At 40.3% G+C, this 20,336-nt stretch overlaps 1 long non-coding RNA gene across 1 annotated transcript in view; it reads left to right on the forward strand.

Moving 5' to 3' along the window:
• LOC122552717 overlaps positions 1-17,462 on the forward strand; it is a 34,544-nt gene extending 17,082 nt beyond the window's left edge. Inside the window, exon 3 of the long non-coding RNA XR_006312458.1 lies at positions 17,200-17,462. This is a non-coding gene — a long non-coding RNA (uncharacterized LOC122552717). The remainder of the gene's footprint in view (positions 1-17,199) is intronic.
• The last annotated feature ends 2,874 nt before the right edge of the window (positions 17,463-20,336 follow it).

Raw genomic sequence — 20,336 nt, forward strand, 5'->3', positions numbered from 1 at the left:
GGCCTATCACCCTCACCTTAACCTCCTTCCACCTATCGCATTTCCAACGCCCCTCCCCCAAGTCCCTCCTCCCTACCTTTTATCTTAGCCTGCTAGACACACTTTCCTCATTCCTGAAGAAGGGCTCATGCCCGAAACGTCGATTCTCCTGCTCCTTGGATGCTGCCTGACCTGCTGCGCTTTTCCAGCAACACATTTTCAGTCTAGAATTGTACCCAGCTTCCAGGATACTCTTGACTTTTAATCTCCAGCATCTGCATTACTCACGTTCGCCCAGCTTCCAGCGGAACCTGGTGAGCAGACTGAGGGGTAAAACAGACTCTTTGGGGGAAAACATTCGAAAGGAAACACTGGCATTTATAAGGTGCTGATTGGGACTACTAAATGTCTCAAATGCTTTACAGGAGGTGAAATCCTTTTGAAGTGTAGTCACTGTTGCGTAGGCAGTGTAAACAGTAAAAGCAGTTAATATGAATAAAAGATTAGAAATAGGAGCAAGTGAAGGAATTTAATCCCTAAAGTCTGCCCAATAAGATCATGGCTGATATGTTTGTGGTTCAAGAGTGTGCTGCTGGGGAAGCACAGCAGGTCAGGCAGCATCAGAGGAGCAGGAAAATCGACGTTTTGGGCATAAACCCATCAGCAGTCCTCACTTTCTCCTAGTTAATTTCAACCCCACTGCGAAGCCTCGTCCAAGGATGCCTACCTTGAAGAAGTTCTCCTCTCTCTTTCCAAGGATCTCAGTGAGTCTCTTCCTCACTGCAGCCCACCCCCCGTCCCCCCAGGTCATCTCCTCTGCCCTGAAGCTCTTTAGCCGCATCCTGAAGCAGACTCACTACCACAGCCACATTTCCTTCCTCAGTGCCTGTCTACCTCCAGCTTCTGCAGTCCTCACTTTCTCCTACCTGATATGATTGTGGCCTTAATTCAACTTTCCTGCCAGTGCAACCTATCCCCAATACTCTTGACTTCTTTGTAGATCAAAAACCTGTTTAATACTTCTATAATAGAGCTCGAGGTTCAGTGGAATACCCTACCTCTGGGCTAGAAGGCCTGGAGTTCAAGTCCTACCAACTCCAGATTGTGTCATGTCTGAACTTGTTGATTTAAATATATTCAGTGATTTATTTAATGGGTCTTTGGACTCTTATGGTACAGTGGTAGTGTATCTACCTCTGAGCCAGGCGGCCTGTGTTCAAGTCCAACTGTCCGAAGAGCATCTTCACTCAGAACCACCCCATCTTTGTAACCCTGCATTTCCCATGGCTAATCCACCTAGATATCCTGGACACTATGGGCAATTTAGGATGGCCAATCCACCTAACCTGCACACCATGGGACTGTGGAAGGAAACTAGAGCACCCAGAAGAAACCTACAGAGAGACAGAATATGCATACACCACACAGATAGCCACCCGAGGCTGGAATCAAACCTGAGTTCATGGTGCTGTGAGGCAGCAGTGCTAATCACTGAGCCACAAATGCCTGCTTTCACACTGGAAGGATCGTATGATTCTCAGTCCCACCTGCCCCAGAGGTGTGTCATAACACATCTGAGCAGGATTGATTAAAATATCTCTCTCAAGAAATATAGGGCATTTGTGGTGCAGAGGATAGTTTGGACTAATGTGATAATGTGATTTCTGTCTTGACACAATTAGATTGTTTCTCTGTTTTATTGGTATCAAATAAGAAAGGTTTTCACAATAGCTGAAGCATAAATAGAAATTGCTGGAGAAACTCTGCAGGGCAGGTAATATCTGTGGAGAGAAAGCAGAATTAGCATTTCAGTCCAGAGACTGTTCTTCAGAACTATTAGGAAAATGTGCTAAAGATGGGGATGTGGGTGGTGTGGGAGGAGGAAGGGTAAGCAAATAGGTGAATACTTAGTCTGGAAAGAGAGAAAAACAGTTCGGCAGACAAAGGGATGGCTAATGGTAAGCCAAAAAGAAAGAAATGCTGATACTGGGGACCATAGGTGGGTTAAAATGGGTTGGCTATGCTGAAAACAGCCATATTATGTCAGGGCCAAGAATATGGGAGTGGGTAAAGGACATAGGTTTTCATGTCTGAAAATGATCGTGTGTGGGGTTGAATATTTGAAACTCTGTGGTGCTTGAATGAGAAGCTAAAAGAAACATTCTTCATTGCACAGAGAGACCTAGCTAGAGTTTGTCAGGTCAGCCCATGCATATAGCAGCAGTAAGCAGAAGCTGCCATTAATACTTTTACTGTGTGTATTGTTCCTTCAACCTGAGATTTGAAGTTGCCAGAACAACGTGTTTGAGTCTTTTTACAAATATGTTGTGGTTTTTCATTGATCATCAAATCAACATCTTAACTTAATGTTTAATCAAATGGAGGGAATTACAGCAATTTCAGGAGTGAACAGAAGTATTTCTGTCCTGGGGAATCCCTACAGTGTCAAAACTGACCATTCGGCCCATTGAGTCCACACCAATCCACCAAACGGCATCCTATCCAGACCACCCCATCATCCTGAATTCTCACCCCATTTAACCTACACATCCCTGGATTCTATGGGTAATTTAGCATGGCCAATCCACTTAATCTGCATATCCTTCTGGATTGTTATTGAGAATACTATCAGCTGAGAAAGCTGATTGAACAATTACTTTTAGATGGCTGATAAAGATTCATAGATTTATAGATTCATACAAAGCAAAAAAGGCCCTTTGGCCCATCAAGTCTGCACCGACATAACTATCACTAAAGGTGCGCTGATCCCAATTTCCTGCACTTGTCCTATATGTTTGAATGTTATGATATTTGAAGATGCAATACAACATTATTTTTCAGCTGAATTAAGCCAGGCTATGGTTCAACTGGATCTCAGCTCAATATCAATTTTACTGGATAGAGTTATTCAGCTTTATTTTGAAAACATTGGCCCAGATTTTCTTAGAAGGCTGTTTTCCACTGCAGATGGGAGTTGTTCATGGGGACTGTATGGAATCCCCATTGTAGCAGACTACAAACAAATTTGTGGGCGGCACGGTGGCACAGTGGTTAGCACTGCTGCCTCACAGCGCCAGAGACCCGGGTTCAATTCCTAACTCAGGCGACTGACTGTGTGGAGTTTGCACATTCTCCCCGTGTCTGCGTGGGTTTCCTCCGGGTGTTCCGGTTTCCTCCCACAGTCCAAAGATGTGCAGGTCAGGTGAATTGGCCATGCTAAATTGCCCATAGTGTTAGGTTAAAGGGGTAAATGTAGGGGTATGGGTGGGTTGCGCTTCGGCGGGTCGGTGTGGACTTGTTGGGCCGAAGGGCCTGTTTCCACACTGTAAGTAATCTAATCTAATCTAATCTAATCTAAAATTGAAGATACCGCTGAGCAATTCCTCGATATCAGGTACACTCCGAAAGTCTCCGTTTAAATCAGAGTTGTTGGAGGGTTCTGATGAAGTTAGGTAAAGTAAGTTGGTCAGGAAAAGTTACAGTACAAAAGTTGCAGCTGTGTGGGTAGGATTGAGGAACTGCAAAGGGAAAAAGACCCTGATGGGAGTTGTGAACAGGTCTCATTGCAGTATTCAGAATGTAGGGCAGTAAGTAAACCAGGAGATAGAATCCCTACAGTGTCGAAGCTGACCATTTGGCCTATGTAAGAAAGAGACTATTGGAAAAATCATGGGGAACTTCAATATGCATTGGACTAGGAAATTCAGGTTGAGAGCGATCCCAAGCAAAGGAATTCATAGCGTGTTTACAAAATAGTTTTTGGAGCACCTTATGATAAAGCCCATTAGGGAACAGGCAACTTTGGATTTGGTGATGTGTAATGAGGCAGACTTATTTAGGGAGCTTACGATGAAGGGATACCTTGGGGGCAGTGACCACAATATGATAGAATTCACCTTGAGAGGGAGAAGCTGAAATTAGACATAATGGTATTACAATTAAGTACAGGTAACTGCAAATATATGAGGGAGGAGGTGGTGAGAGTTGATTAAAGTTTTAGTTTTGCTGGAAAGATGGAGGAAAGCTTTGCAGGAGTTTCTGGGTAATTCAAAAGGCACAGCAGAAATTCATCCCAAAGAAGAAGAAACATACTAAAAGAAGGATGAGACAACCTGGCTAATGAAAGAAGTCAGGAACAACATAAAAGCAAAAGCATACAATGAGGTGAAGTTTAGTGGGAAGCCAGAGGATTCATAAACCTTTAAAAGTCAGCAGAAGACAACTAAAAAGACCATGAGGGGTGAGAAGGTGAATTATGAGGTAAGCTAGTGATATAAAAGAAGATTGAAAGAGTTTTTTTAGATATATAAAAGGCAAAGGAGATCAAGTGTGGACATTGGACACCTGGAAAATGAGGCTGGAGAAGTAGTAATGGGGAACAAAGAAATGGCAAAGGAACTGAAGAGATACTTTGCATCAGTCTTCACAGTGGAAGACACAAGCAGCATAAGAACATTTCATGAGAGTCAGGGGACAGAGGTACTATAGTGGTCATCATTAAGGAGTAGGTGCTCAGGGTCTGAAGAAGAACCTTCCCCAGACTACGTGCACCCTCCAGATTCCAATTCAACACCTTCGCCACCCTTCAGCAGACCTGACACCTCCTATCCTCGTTCGGCTGTACCAGACCTGAGAGCACCCGCCATCTCCCTGCTGAAGTTCAAGTCCCATCTATTCCGGAGGTGTGTAATTACACCTCTGAACAGGTTCTTTAGAAAAATATCTATATTCAATGGCCCACGCTCCAGTGCTATCTGGGGAAAATAATTCTAAAGACTCATGATTCTCTGAAATTCATCCTAATTTCCCTCATACGAGAGATCCCTTATTTTTGAACTGTCACCCTTAGTTTTAGTTTCCCACGAGGGGAAACATCCTCTCAGCATTTACCCTATCAATCCTCCTCAGAATCTTATTTTATTCGATAAGATCATGTCTCGTTCTTCCAAATTCCAATGAGTACAGGGCTAATCTACTAACCTCGTATATTAGCTCCTTCATTTCAGGAATCAGGCCAGTGAACCTTCTCTCAACTGCTTCTAATGTAAGATTTTCCTCCTTAAGTAAGGAGACCAAAACTATCCAAAATTCTCAGGGTGTGGTCTCACCAATGCACTGAACAGTTGTAGCAAGGCTTCTATACTTTTCTACTTCATCCCCTTTGCAATACAGGCCAACATTTTCCTTCCTGACTACTTGTTCCTGCATGTTGATGTATTGTGATTTTATAGGACATCGAGATCCCTCTCCTGCAGCATTCTGCTGTCTCTCTGCATTTAAATACAGTAATATTTGGCTTTTGCATTATTTTAGCCAAACTGGACAATCTTAAATTTTGTCATATTATGTCTCTCAGCTGAATTTTGTGCACTCAGTTAACTTACCTGTATCCCTTTGCAGATTCTAAGTATTCTCCTCACAACTTGTCTTCTGACCCAGCTTTATATCACCAGCAAATTTTTCTATATGGCAGTTGGTCCCTTCATCCAAGTCATTAATGTCGACTGTAAATAGTTGAAGCCCGAGCACTGAACCACAGTCGTTTTCTATCAGTTAGTTTGCGAAACTAAACAGAATTCATTATGTCAACTCTTTGTTTTCTATTCATCAGTCAATCATCTATCAGAAGAAGCTATTCCATCCAAAACACCATAATATAGCACAGTTTCAAATGTCTTTTGGAAATCCACATAGGCTATATATATTGACTTCCGTTTATTCACTTTGCTTGGTACACCCTTGAAATAACTCCACAGAAGTCATTATTCCATCATCAAGTCACCCTTTATTTCACATGTGGAGAGTCCTTGACACTGATCAAGCTCCCTCAGAGCCAGCTCTCAGATTGAACAAGATGTTTGACATACCTGTTTTTTTTTCTTTTTTTTCTTTTTTTTGTGTTCAGGACATCAGACACTCCTGTTTTTTTTAGTGCTTGTTTTTCCCCCGCACTCATGTTTGTGACACGGGGAAAGACACAAGATGCACAAATCTTTATTCAGTTTCCACCACCAGGAAGAAAAGAAACACCCAAGTGACACACCTGTTTTTATCTGTCAGCCAGCGTTCCCTGACTGGACCAGATTAACAGCTCCAATCAGCGAAGTCATTTTCTGGCTGAACTCATTACAATCACTACAACCTCCAAAGAAAAGATACGTTTGTCAAACACAATTTCTCTTTCACAAAACAATGTTGACTCAGCCTAGCCATTACCTCCTTAATACTTCTATCATTTTCCGATTTAAAAATGTTAGGTTAATTGGCTATAGTTTCTTGTTTTTTTTTTTGTCTTGTGATTCCTTGATACACTTGCAGTTTTCCAATTTTCTGGGACCTGTCCAGAATCCAGGGAAATTTAGAAGATTAAGACCAATGTATCAACTATACCTGCAGCTATTTCTTTTAAGACCCTGGGACAAAGGATAAGGATCAGGTCCAAGGGATTTTCTGGCCTTCGTCCTATTTGTTTTTGGAGTATTTTTACTCCTGTGATTATAATTGGTTTAAGTTCCTTTTTTTTGTCTCTGATTGTTTCTATGATTCTTGACAGATATACTTGTTAACAAATAATTGTTCAAAAGCTCTATCATTTCCTTACTTCTCATTATTAATTCCATAAACTCATCCTCTAAAGGATCAATCATCATTTAGTTACTCTTTTTTTTTATATTTGCAGAAGCTTTTACTGTCTCTTTTTTATATTTCTTACTAGTTTGCTCTTAGCCTCCCATTTCTCCCACTTTGATTTTAAGTTTTAGTCATCCTTTACTAGTTTCAAAATTTCTCCCAATCATCTGAGCTATCCCTAATGTTTACAGTATTGTCTACCATTTCTTTCAATTTACTACCATTTTATCCATACATTTCTTTTTTGGTTCAGAGATTTTTAATCAATCTGTTCAGACATGTTGTGACACACCTTAGAGCAGGTGAGACTTGAATCCACACCTTTATGGCTCAGATATAGGGGGACTACCAGTAGACCACACAAACCCTCTATTTTTAAATTGCTCATGGTTTGTAAAGTTACATTCTTTGGCTTCAATTGAGCAGAGGGAGGGGAGTCTAGTTTAACAGCTACAGTTACAAGAGATTGCTGATTGAGATAACAAATCAAACTGACATCACAGGAAAGTGGTGTATGCATTGGTTCAGGATGTTAATAAGTGTTTTTTTTTGGAAGAAGTAATTAATTGAGAAAGAACAGGAATAAATGAAAGACCAATATAATAAAGTAATCTAAGTAAGCAAAATAGCATGAGGGAACAAAAACAAATATTGCTGGAGAAACTGAGCAGGTCTGGAAGCATCTGTGGGAAGAAGGCAGTGTTAACGTTTCAAGTCTGGTTACTCTGCATCAGAACTCCATCAGCATAAAGGATAAGTTAATTGCCATCTTACATAAGCAAAGTTTATTTTAGAAAAGGGAGTACATAAGGGGCATAAAGGAAGTCAAGGCTGCAGAAATCGCACTGTGATATGATATCCTGTACAATGTAACAAATCATTAAAGCTTCAGTTATCGCAGGTGACCACATAGAAACATAAGGAACTCTACAGAAAGAGGCCTTTCAGCCCATCGAATCTGCAGTGTTCCTTTAAAAAGCATCCCACTCAAATCTAGCCTCCCACACTATCCCAGTAACAACGCATTTACCATGGCTGATCCAATCTAATCTGCACATCTCCGGACACTACGGGTTAATTTTGCATAGCCAGTTCATCTAACCTGCGCTGCTTTGGGTTGTGGGAGGAAACCAGACCACTCAGCAGAAACAGAGAGAATATACAAACTCCACATAGTCACCCAAGGGTGGAATCAAACCTGGGTCTTTGGCACTATGAGACAGCAGTGCTGGCCACCTGAGCTACTGTGCCGCCCCAGGCAGTCCCATCAATGAAACCACCAATAGAATCAGTTTGAATGAATATTGGAGAGAAACAAGATTGTGTCATTGAATTAGCCATCTTCTCCATGTTCCTCTCTGCAATACGTACTTCACCTCCAGCAAATTACTCACATTCATGAAAATAATTGACTAAACAAATGGGAAAACTATTCAACCCTATACTTGCTTCAACTCAAAGCTAATATCATCCCAATCTCAGTATGCAGAAGGCATTTCTGTGTGTGCCGGCTGAGAAACTGAGCTCCAATCATTGTTGACTCATTCTTTGAATCACAAGAGAACCTAAGCCTTTCAGTAAAAGTCTGTAAAACCAAACCCTTTTACAGCGATCTCCTAAAACACATCTCAAATTGATTTAGGATCAGTGGCAAAATCCTGGAAAATGTGGACCATTCTCCATACTTCAGGAACTTCCTTTCAACAAAGACAAACATTGTTGACAAAATTTATTGTAGTCAACTTTTACAGCCTTTGGGACTGTAAATGCCAGAAATCAGAAACAAAACAGAAATTGCTAGAAAAACTCAGCACATCTGGCAGCATCTGTGGAGAAAAAGCAGAATGAACTTTTTGGGTTCAGTGAGCTTACTTCAGGGTTTTCGAGCATTGTCTGTTTGCTTAGTCTTTGTCTAACTGAAGCAAATAGTATTTGAGGATCAGGATCGCAAATGCGAGGCTAAGGTAATGGTTGAACAGATAGTTGTCATCCCCACTCACTGCTTCAGAGTCTTGGACAAACTACAGAATGCACAGCAAAGTACAGAAAGGTACTATACAGTACATTAGCAGTATCCTATCTGAAGCCACAATGCCGAACATCAAGGCACTAATTATTCAAAATCAACTCTGCCAAGTGGAACATCTTGTTTGTCTGCCTGAAATCTATCTCCGGTAGCAAGTTCTACTCTAAACCTAATCACAGTGAGAAACTCGCAGGAGAACCACATAAACATTTTAGGTATGTTCTCATAGGATTGCTGAGGATGTCAAACATCTGGACTAGCTCTTGAGAGCCCTATGCTGATGCCAATTGCTGTGCACAGAACCTTAGAGTTGACCGACCAAAGTGGAAAAGGTCCATTTAAGAAGGTTCTGAATACATTGTCTTTTTTGGGGAGGTGTGCTGGAGCAAAGTCAAGCCTTCAATCAACTTGTCTACCTGACCCTTCAAACCCCTCTCTAAACATAAACATGCACAAAATTTAGCAGAGTCTGCAGATTGTGCTTGGAGTTACCATCCATCTCAAAACCCCAGCATAAGAAGAGCATTATATCCTTGTTTTGAGTTGGCTTCATAATTATGTGTTGATTATGGGTCAGTTTCAGCTTAATGTTGACATGCTCGTTTCTGAGTTAAAATTATGCATTGGAGTGCATAACCCAGAAATATATACATCAATGTAGTATTAGCAGACTTCCAGAGGGGAGCCTGTCACATAAAAAAAAAGACTCCTTCGCCTCTTAGATGAATGTAAAATATTCCATGGCACCAAGAAGAATAGGGATGACTTCCAGAATTCCAGCCAATATTTAACTCTGAATTAACAGTACAAAATAAATAATCTGATTATTTATTTTCCGAAGCAGAGTTATATTGGACTCAAAGCATTAACTTTGTTTCTCTGTCCACAGCTGCTGCCACACCTGCTGAGTTACCTCCAGCATTTTTAGTTTTTATTTCAGGTACCTAGAATCCATAGTAATTTGTTTCTATTTATCTCGCGGTTATTTATCTTATTGGTATTTGATGGGATTTACTTTACGTAAACTGGCTACCATGTTTGCCTATTTCTCACCACACTTGAACAGTAGTTACTTGGCTGTAAAGTGCTTTGAACTATCGTTACGTGAAACACGCTTACTTCCTAGTTTGTATAAGAATGAATCACTAGATGGCACTCTAAATGCAATTGTGACCACTTCAAACCTGAATAATAGTTGTTATCCTGTGAGAGCAATACCATGACGTATTATAATAGGCTTTCATTACCACTAGTATTTTCACCCATTTGTTCAGGAATGAATTTGCTGGCCATAATGACAGAATGCTGAAGTCAAATTGGTTTAGAATTTGAACAGGATTTTAATTTTTTTTTAAAGAGAATGTATTCTAATTTTTATATTGCAGTACTGCCTTGAGAGGCAGCATTGTAATATTAGCAACATGACTAGCTGACAGAAAACAGCGTATGCAGAAATAAGTCTTTCGGTTAACAGGATGTGACTAGCAGAGTCCCACAGAGCTCTGTGCTAGGGCACCAGTTTTCTTTTACAATTTATGACAATGACTTGGCTTGGTAACTAAATTTAAAGATGGCATAGATATAAATAGGAAATTATGTTGTGAAGGTGACACAAGAAGTTTGCAGATGGATATACATAGGTTGAATGATCTAGCAGATTGAATATAATGAAGGAAAATGTGAAGTTGTTTACTTTGGCAAGAAGAATAAAGAAGCCATATATTACTTAAACAGAGGTTAGGTGCAGCATATTCAAGTGCAGAGGGATCTAGGTGTTTTCGTGATGGATTACAAAACATTAGTATGCAAGTACTGCAAATAATTAATGGAATATGATCTTTTATTATGAGAAGAATTGAAGATAAAAGTAAAAATGCCATGCTGCAGTTATACAAGGCATTGGTTATACAGTGCACAGTTTTGGTTCCTTATTTAAGGAAGGATATAATGTGTTTGGAGGCGATTCACTTGATACATGGAAAGTGTGGTTGTCTTATGAGGGTTGGTTGGACAGGCTGGGCTTGTTTACACTGGAGTTTTGAAATGTGAGGATGACCTGATTGAAGCTTTGGAACAATCTTGACAAGATGGACGTGGAAAGATGTTTCCTCCCTTAGTGAGTCCAGAACTAGCGGACACTATTTAAAACTGGAGATCACCCTTTTAGGACAGGTATGAAGAAAAAATATTTTTTCAGAGGATGTACAACTTTGGAATGCTTTGCCTTAAGGGGTGTTAAGGATAGGGTCATTAAAAATTTTAAGGCAGAAGTAGACAGATTCTTGTTAGGTACATGAATCAAAGGTTACCAGGGTAACAGGCATTCTGTTGTGATATTTTGCTGTTTCTGTCCATCTGACCTCCAGTCACACATCAGATTTTTTTTAAACTGGGCCTCAATACTGAAGCCCCAGTCTCTTAATTATTTTTGCGACACAATCATTGATGCTTTGGGCCACCCAGAGTGATGCTTTCTGTCATAGCCTAACTCCAGAATTGCTGATTGTTGCTTTTGCTTCTAATAGCTTCCAGTGATTGACCCTTCTCATGATCAGAACAGACATCATATGTGACCATATACAAATCTTTTTCCATTATGGAAACACTTCATAGAAGTTTCAGCTTCTTTAGTATACTTGTGAAAATTGTGTCACATTTGTCAAGATTGAGAAAACTGTTTGGTTACCTTGGTTGTAATTAAAAGGAAAAGGAGTTTATTAAAACCTAAATTAACACTTTTAGTCTCTACATTGAAGTACAGAAAATGTCAAAACATATTTTTAAACATTCTATTTTATCACTGTCTTTCCATTATTTTGGTTATTTGCTGATTTTAATTATACTTATTGATGGTAAATTTTTGAATAATAGAAAATATTAATGGGTATGTTCACGATGAAAGTGAATAGAACTCTATAACTAACTTTATAAATGTTGAGGTTCTGTTCGCCGAGCTGGAAGTTTTTGTTGCAAATGTTTCGTCCCCTGTCTAGGCGACATCATCAGTGCTTGGGAGCCTCCTGCGAAGCGCTTCTTTGATGTTTCCTCCGGTGTTTATAGTGGTCTGTCCCTGCCGCTTCCGGTTGTCAGTTTCAGCTGTCCGCTGTAGTGGTTGGTATATTGGGTCCAGGTCGATGTGTTTGTTGATGGAGTTTGTGGATGAATGCCATGCCTCTAGGAATTCCCTGGCTATTCTCTGTCTGGCTTGCCCTATGATAGTGGTGTTGTCCCAGTCGAATTTATGTTGTTTGTTGTCTGCATGTGTGGCTACTAAGGATAGCTGGTCGTGTCGTTTCGTGACTAGTTGATGTTCATGTATGCGGATAGTTAGCTGTCTTCCTATATAGTTCTGACAGCCAGACTACTGCGACCCCTAGGACTCATAACGGAACACAAACCAACAGCCACACTCAGACAACAACTCACCAGAACGAAGGACCCGATACCCAACATGAGCAAAACTAATGTAGTGTACAAAATACCATGCAAGGACTGCACAAAACACTATATAGGACAAACGGGAAGACAGCTAACTATCCGCATGCATGAACATCAACTAGCCATGAAACGACACGACCAGCTATCCTTAGTAGCCACACACGCAGACAACAAGCAACATAAATTCGACTGGGACAACACTACTATCATAGGGCAAGCCAGACAGAGAACAGCCAGGGAATTCCTAGAGGCATGGCATTCATCCACAAACTCCATCAACAAACACATCGACCTGGACCCAATATACCAACCACTACAGCGGACAGCTGAAACTGACAACCGGAAGCGGCAGGGACAGACCACTATAAACACCGGAGGAAACATCAAAGAAGCGCTTCGCAGGAGGCTCCCAAGCACTGATGATGTCGCCTAGCCAGGGGACGAAACGTTTGCAACAAAAACTTCCAGCTCGGCGAACAGAACCACAACAACGAGCACCCGAGCTACAAATCTTCGCACAAACTTTTAACTTTATAAATGTTTGCATAGTATGCCATGTATGATTAATGCTCCATTGCACACAATACCTGTACTCCTAATTCAAATTCAGTCATATGTTTGTGCTAAATGATAACAACTATTGTTACCATAAAGTAAGAATGAAAACAGAAACAGATTCCCTTCAGAAATCAATACTTTATCATTGTTGATCAGATAGAACCAAAAGACACCACCAACCAAGTAAGAAAGGGCAGATATAAGCTATTATATAAAGAAATCCAATAAATTGTCATTATAAATAAAAACTGAAAGAACTGCAGATGCTATAAATCAGAAATAAAAACAAAATTCACTGGAAAAGCCCAGCAGGTCTGGCAGCATCTATGGTGAAAAATCAGAGTTAATGTTTAATGTTGAGTGACCTTCAGAGCTGCTGAGCTTTTCCAGCTATTTCTGTTTTTGTTCAAGGTCATTATCATGTTGTGCATAGGAAAGAAAATAGGAAAACAGAAGGAGAATTGTCATCAGTCCCACAAAGGTAGACAAAAATTACAACTTTCTCATTTTGCTTTTGTAAAAGATCTTGCATTTACATAATGCCATTGACATTCTCAGGATGTAGCAATTAATGATGTTTTGGAATATAGTTGTTTTGTACTTTGGAAGGTCCTGTTTCCATTCCCCACAAATTGATGGTCAAGAAAGGTGAATTCATGACACAGCCAGAAAGATTGAGTATCATCTTGTAAATTCTTCCAACATACGCCAACTTGTAAATCCTTCCAAGATACGCCAACATCAGAGACAGTGAGAGCACGAGAGCTTGTCACCTATCCGGGAAAGCCTTTCATCTATCCAGGTGTTTGTAGCTTGTTATGTTTCACCGTTAACTTGGTGAGAAACAACATTTAAATGTTGCATTTGACCCAGCTGACTGGTCAATTGCAATTAACATAAGACTGTAGAATGAAGGAGCAGGCGTAGGCTATTTGACCTATTGCGTCTGATCGAACATTCAATGAGATCATGGCCGTGTGTTAATCTTCAACGCCACTTACCTGTCTTTTCCCCATAACCTTCAATTCTCTTATAAATATATCTGCGCCAGCCTTGAAAACACTGAACAATCCAGCCTCAACAGTTTTCTGCGGTAAAGAATTGCACAGATTCACAAAGCACTGAGAAAAGGAACTCCTCCTCATCTCCTTCTTAAATGGGTGACACAGAAAGCTAATACTTTGCCTTTTGGTCCAAGCCTCTCCCTCAATCGAAAACAACTCCTGTCAAGACCCTTAAGAATCTTATGTGTTTCAGTAGTTTATGCATTGTTCTTCTAAATTCCAGTGAGTACAGGCCCAACCTACTCAACCTCCACTTATTAAAAAATTCCTCTTGGGAACAACCTAGTGAACTTTGTCTGGACTTCCTCTAAAGTCAGTTTGACTTTCCTTAGATAAGTGGACCAGTATATTCACAGTATTCTAGGTGTGATCTGACTAATACCTTGTATAGTTTTGGCAAGATTTCCCTATTTTTATATTCCATTCCCTTTGAAATAAAAGCCAATATTCCATTTGCGTTCTCTTTTACTCACTGAACTTGTACACCATCCTTTTGTGATTAATTCATGAGGAGCCCTAACTTTCTCAGTGCTGCAGCTTTCTGCAGTCTTTCTCCATTTAAATGATAACCACCTCCATTATTCTTCCTGCCGAAGTTCATTTTCTCAATTTATATTCAATCTGCCAATGTTTTGCCCACTTACTTAAAATGTCTATATCTATCTGTGGATTTTGTCTCATACCCATCAGCTCCCCTCCACCTGTTTTTGTTTCATCTGCAAACTTGGTAATAATGCATTCACTTACACCATCAATGTCATCACTACATATCACAAATAATTACAGCCACAGCATTGATCCCTATGGCACATTACTAGTTGTAGGTTGCCTTAGAAAATAATGTAAGCAATCCTTTCTCAAAAAATAAATTTTGATAACTATGAGGAAATTTGATGCTTCTTATGTTCACTTCCAGACATATTTCTTTCTCATTGATAGCAGTAACCATGAGACACTTCTAAAGTCTAACATTATTCTTCAGCAGTCTCATTGGGAACTTTATTGTTTGCACAGCAAATAGCTTCCTGATCCTTGATATTTGTATTACCTTGTTCATGGTAATCATGTCCACTCACTCACTCACTCACATCTCCCTTCCCACATTTCTCTCCCTCACCCTCCAATACTCACATCATTCTCCCCAGACTCTGCCCTGAGTTTCTCCCATCACTCACATCCCCTTCCCATCACTCACTCACTCATCTTTCTTCCCAGTCACTCATCCCACCTAATCACTGAGTCACATTCCCCACCCCCACCAATTACTCACATTTCCTCCTCCTCAGGCAATCTCTTATTTGTGCTACCAAACGGTGTTTCAGATGAGTCTACCATCTGGCAATTACAGAACGAGCATAGTTAGCTTTTATTGTAATTTTAATTCCCCACCTTGTCACTACTCTGTTCCCTCAGTTATTGGCCTTTTGCAGTGTTTAACATCTCATCTTTCATAGAGTCTTTACAACATAGTACGAGGCCCTTCAACCCATTGTGTCCACAGCTATCAAACATCCATCAATTCTAATTCCATTTCCGGCAATTGGCTAGTAGCCTTGCACACTGTTGTGTTTCAACTGTTCATCTAAATTTTTCCTAAATGTTTTGAGTGTTCCTGCCTCAAGATCTTTTTAGACAAGAAGGAGGCTGGGAAACACAGCAAGTCAGGCAGCACCAGGAGGTGAAGAAGTTAACATTTTGGGTATAACCCTTCTTCCTGAAGAAGAGTTATACTCGAAACATCAACTTCTCCACCTCCTGATGCTGCCTGGCTTGCTGTGATTTCCAGCCTTCTGCTTGTCTACTTTAGATTCTAGCATCTGCGGTTTTTTGTCCCTACCATCCTTTTTAAGCAGTGAGTACCAGATACCCACAACCCTCTGCATGAAAAGGATTTCCACAAATCCTCTCTAAACCTCTTGCTTCTTACCTTAAAACTGTGCCCTGGTTACTAACCGTGGTACTTTGGGAAAAGTTTCTCCCTATCTACACTATCTATACCCACCAAAACTTTGAAACCTCAATCAGATCTTTCCCTCAGTCTTCTCTGGTCTAAAGAAGACAATCCAGCCCAACTAGTCTCTCTTCATAGCTGAATCACTGTAGCTCAGGTAGCATCCTGGTGAATCTTTTCTGCATCCTATAGAACAGTCACCAGAACTCCAACTGTGGCCTAACTAACATTATATATAACTGTCATAACCTCCTTGCTCTTGTATTTAATGCCATGATTAATAAAGGCAATTATCACGTACGTCTTCATAACCAGCTTATGTACCTATCCTGCTGCCTTCAAGATCACTTCCTTCAACACCTTTTGCAAATGTTAGTTTCAAGAACCAACCACATATAGGACTTTCTGTTTGGACATGGCTTTGGACATTTGGGATCCCATTACCTTGAGTCTACCTTTAGTAAGCTGGTGGGCTCTCCAAATGGCACAGTGGTGTGTTCTGATAGTGGGAAAGTCCTATTTTCTTTGAAAAATAGTCCTTATTGTTTTCTATGGTGCATTATTAGCTGCCTGCTTGTTGGAGAATACTGCTGACTTTTCTAGGCATGTTCCCCGATGGTGGAAATACATTACAGAATTATTCTGATACCATTCCACCCTGCTTGTCTGGGCTCCAATCCCCTGCTGTAATCTAACTCTGTGGTGCTCAGAAAAGTTAGCTGTTCAACTCTGTTTCTGTCTCCAAATATGCTGCCGAACCTGCGAAGTATATACACAATTTATGCTTTTATTTCAACTTTCTAGTATCCATAGCATTTTGCTTTAGTTTTGTGTTGTTGTATGGTCATTCATAAGTTTGGACTAACAAAATGTGATTAGTAAACTGTCACAATACAGACTTATTAGCAAAATGAAAGGCCATGGCTTTAATGCGACAATGACATTATGAATACAAACTTGGCTAAGAAGTAGAGAGCAGGAATTAGTGGGCAACAGTTGTTTTTCAAATTGGAGGGAAGCATACTGTCATGTCCCCTAAAGAGCACTATTAGGACTACTGCTTTTTTGATTTGTTTGATCAACATGACTTGGGTACAGAGAACATAATTTCATAAGTTGCAGATGATAGAAAACTTGAAAATCTAGTAAAAATATGGCATGTAAAATTTAAATGCAGAAAACTGTGAGGTTATTCATTTCTGAAGATGAATGAGAATACACAATATAAACAAAATGAATTAATTTTAAAAGGTTTGCAGAAACTCTGAACTTGGAGTTCGAGAACATTGATTCAAACAGAATGAAATTAGAGGAGAAGCGATATGAGTAGACAGCACAAGGGGTTTCAATTTACCACTACTTTCTATGTTATAATTAAAAGGTAATTCCATTGTGCATAGAAAACCTACACGTTCTTACAGTAATGCTCATACCACACAAATTACACACATTTTATTGTCTTCTATGAAGCATCGTAATTGTGTACCATAGCATCCCAGAACAGATAATCCAGTGATGCTGAATGTATTTGTATACTTCTTGCCACATTACAGATTATTTCAAGTGCTATCCTGTAAAACAATGGAGAAGAACAGTACCAGGCATTCACTGAAAACAAAGGATGAAATTACATAACTTAAGACGGTGAGTACTTTATATAGGGTGTATGCTTGTGGATCTATTGAAATATTACTGGAGGAAAATTACTTCTGAATTGTAAATATGCTCTTTATCTCTCAACTGGGTGAAATAAAGCATTGTTGCCTAGACAGACATAAATACAAACGTATCTCTGTAAAACAATTGTTTTATTGTGGCAAGGTGGCCCAGTGTATGATTGATATAATGTGATTATGATAAACAATCATATAGCTTGTTACTTAAGTTGTCTATCTCCTGTCCTCATTTGAAGTTTAGTCCATAAACTTATATCGGATTGGTCCATACTTCTGCGGGATGGCTGGATAGGAGATTCTCTCACCCTACCACATGTCATCAGGCATATTTGAGGGCCTTACAAGGTTGATAATCAACCCTGTTTGACAACATTGTGAACCAATCTTTCATGGGAAGCAAGTCCTTGCATGGGTCTCAAACCCAGAGTCTGCACTACACCACAAGACTTTCTCTCATTTAAATTGTACGGACAGAAGTATCCAGGTTTAATTCTTGAGCTGTTTATTCATATCGCAACATAGAGGTGAGCTCTTCCTGGTCATGCACAGATAGTTAAGAAGGCATATCGGACACTTCCTTTCATCAGTTGTGGCATAGACTGTAAAAGCAAGGAGATAATGGTGGAGTTGCGCAGAGCACTTATTAGGCAACAGCTGGAGTACTCTGTGTAGTTCTAATCACCTCGCTATAGGAAGGATTTGATAACACTAGAGGGGGTACAGAGGTGGTTCACCAGGATATTGCCTGGGATAGAGAAATTGAGCCATAAGGAGAGACGAGATCGGCTTGGATTGTTTTCTTTAGAGCAGAGAATGCTGACAGGGAAATTGACTGAGGTGTATAAGATTATGAGGGGTATGGGCAGGGTGAATAGAGAGCAGCTGTTCCCCTTGGTTGAGGGATCACATACTTTTAGAGTAAGTGGCAGGAGATTCAGAAAGGATTTGGAAAAACCTTTTTCAATCAGCAGGTGGTGGGATTCTGAAATGCACTGTCTGGAAGGTAGTGGAGGCCAGAAACCTTACAATCTTTAAAAAATATGTGGATGAGCGCTTCAAATATGATTGGGATCAGCGCTTCAAATATGATTGGGATCAGCGCACCGTTAGCCGTCGTTATGTCAATGCAGACTTGATGGGCCAAAGGGTCTTTTCTGCGCTGTATGAATCTATAAATCTATAAGTGCCACTAGGCAATTTAGTCAGACTTTAATCCATCATTTTAAAATCTACTTTATTGGGATGTGAACATTGCTGCCAAGTCCAGTATTTGTTGTCCATCTCTGTCCTGAGAAAAGTTGTGCTGACTTGTCTTATTAAACCATCGAGGTTCATGTGCAGCAGTTGCACCCACAATGCAGTTAGGATGGCAGTTCCAGGTTTTTATTGTGATTGTGAATGAACATTGATATACTTACAATTGAGGATGGTGATTGATGCAGAGGGAATCTTGCAGGGGATTTCCATATTTTTATTGCCCTTCTACCTCTTGGTCATAGAAGTCAAAGATTTGAAAGATGCTGTTGGTGGCTTGAAGAATTGCTGCATTGCATCTTATAGATGGTAAATGCTACACCCACTGGTTGCTAGTGGCAGAGAGAATGAATGTTTAAGTTGGTGGATAGGATGCCAATCAAGTGAGCTGCTTTGTCTGAGATGATGTCAGCTTCACAAGTGTTGTTGGATCTATAGTCATCCAGGTAAGTGGAGAATATTCAATCACTGATAGCATAGTTTCCACTTATCATCCAAAACATGAATGTTGTCTAGATCTTGCAGTATGTGAGCAATAACTACTGAAGTGTCTACAGAATCTTGAATGACGCTGAATACTGCATTCATCAGCCAACACTCCTACTTCTGATTTTAAGATAAAGGGAAAGTCATCAATGAAGCAGCTGAAAATACTTGGGCCTACAATATTGCTACCGAGTGAAAAAGTCTTTTCTCACATCACATCAGAGAGTTTTTCCAGGGCACTTTGACACTACAGTTGGTCAATTTTGCTTTCATGTCAAAGGTAGTCAATCTAATTTCTAGAATTGTCTGCCCATGTTTGAATCAAGGCTGTAATGAGCCCTGGAATTCCCAAACTGAGTATTGGTGAAACAGAGCTGTAGCAATATAGTATTTTCACTGACATCTCCTGAGTTGGATTTGTCTTGCTTTTTATGGAGACGTAATTAGAGTCATAGAGATGTACAGCATGGAAATAGACCCTTCGGTCCAACCCGTCCATGCCGACCAGATATCCCAACCCAATCTAGTCCCACCTGCTAGGACTCAGCCCATATCCCTCCAAACCCTTCCTATTCATATACCCATCCAAATACCTCATTAAATGTTACAATTGTACCAGCCTCCACCTCTTTCTCTGGCAGCTCATTCCATCCACGTACCACCCTCTGTGTGAAAAAGTTGCCCCGTAGGTCTCTTTTATATCTTTCCCCTCTCACCCTAAACCTATACCCTCTAGTTCTGGACTCCCTGACCCCAGGGGAATGCCCCTCATATTTTTGTAAACCTGTATAAGGTCACCCCTCAGCCTCCGATGCTCCAGGGCAAAAAGCCCTAGCCTCTTCAGCCTCTCCCTATAGCTCAAACCCTTCAATCCTGGCAACATCCTTGTAAATCTTTTCTGAACCCTTTCAAGTTTCACAACATCTTTCCGATAGGAAGGAGACCAGAATTGCACGCAATATTTCAACAGTGGCCTAACCAATGTCCTGTACAGCCGCAACATGACCTCCCAACTCCTGTACTCAATACTCTGACCAATAAAGGAAAGCATACCAAATGCCTTCTTCGCTAACCTATCTACCTGCGACTCCACTTTCAAGGAGCTATGAACCTGCATTCCAAGGTCTCTTTGTTCAGCAACATTCCTAAGCAATATTTCATATGATGCTGTAGCTGAACTGAAAAAGGCCTGGCTAGGTGTGTGGTTAGTTCTCAAGCAGAAGTATTCCATACTACAACCAGGATTTTTTCCTGGCCTATAGCCTCTGTTTTAT

This window comes from Chiloscyllium plagiosum, chromosome 9 (genome assembly GCF_004010195.1).
Source record: "Chiloscyllium plagiosum isolate BGI_BamShark_2017 chromosome 9, ASM401019v2, whole genome shotgun sequence".
Lineage (NCBI taxonomy): Eukaryota > Metazoa > Chordata > Chondrichthyes > Orectolobiformes > Hemiscylliidae > Chiloscyllium > Chiloscyllium plagiosum.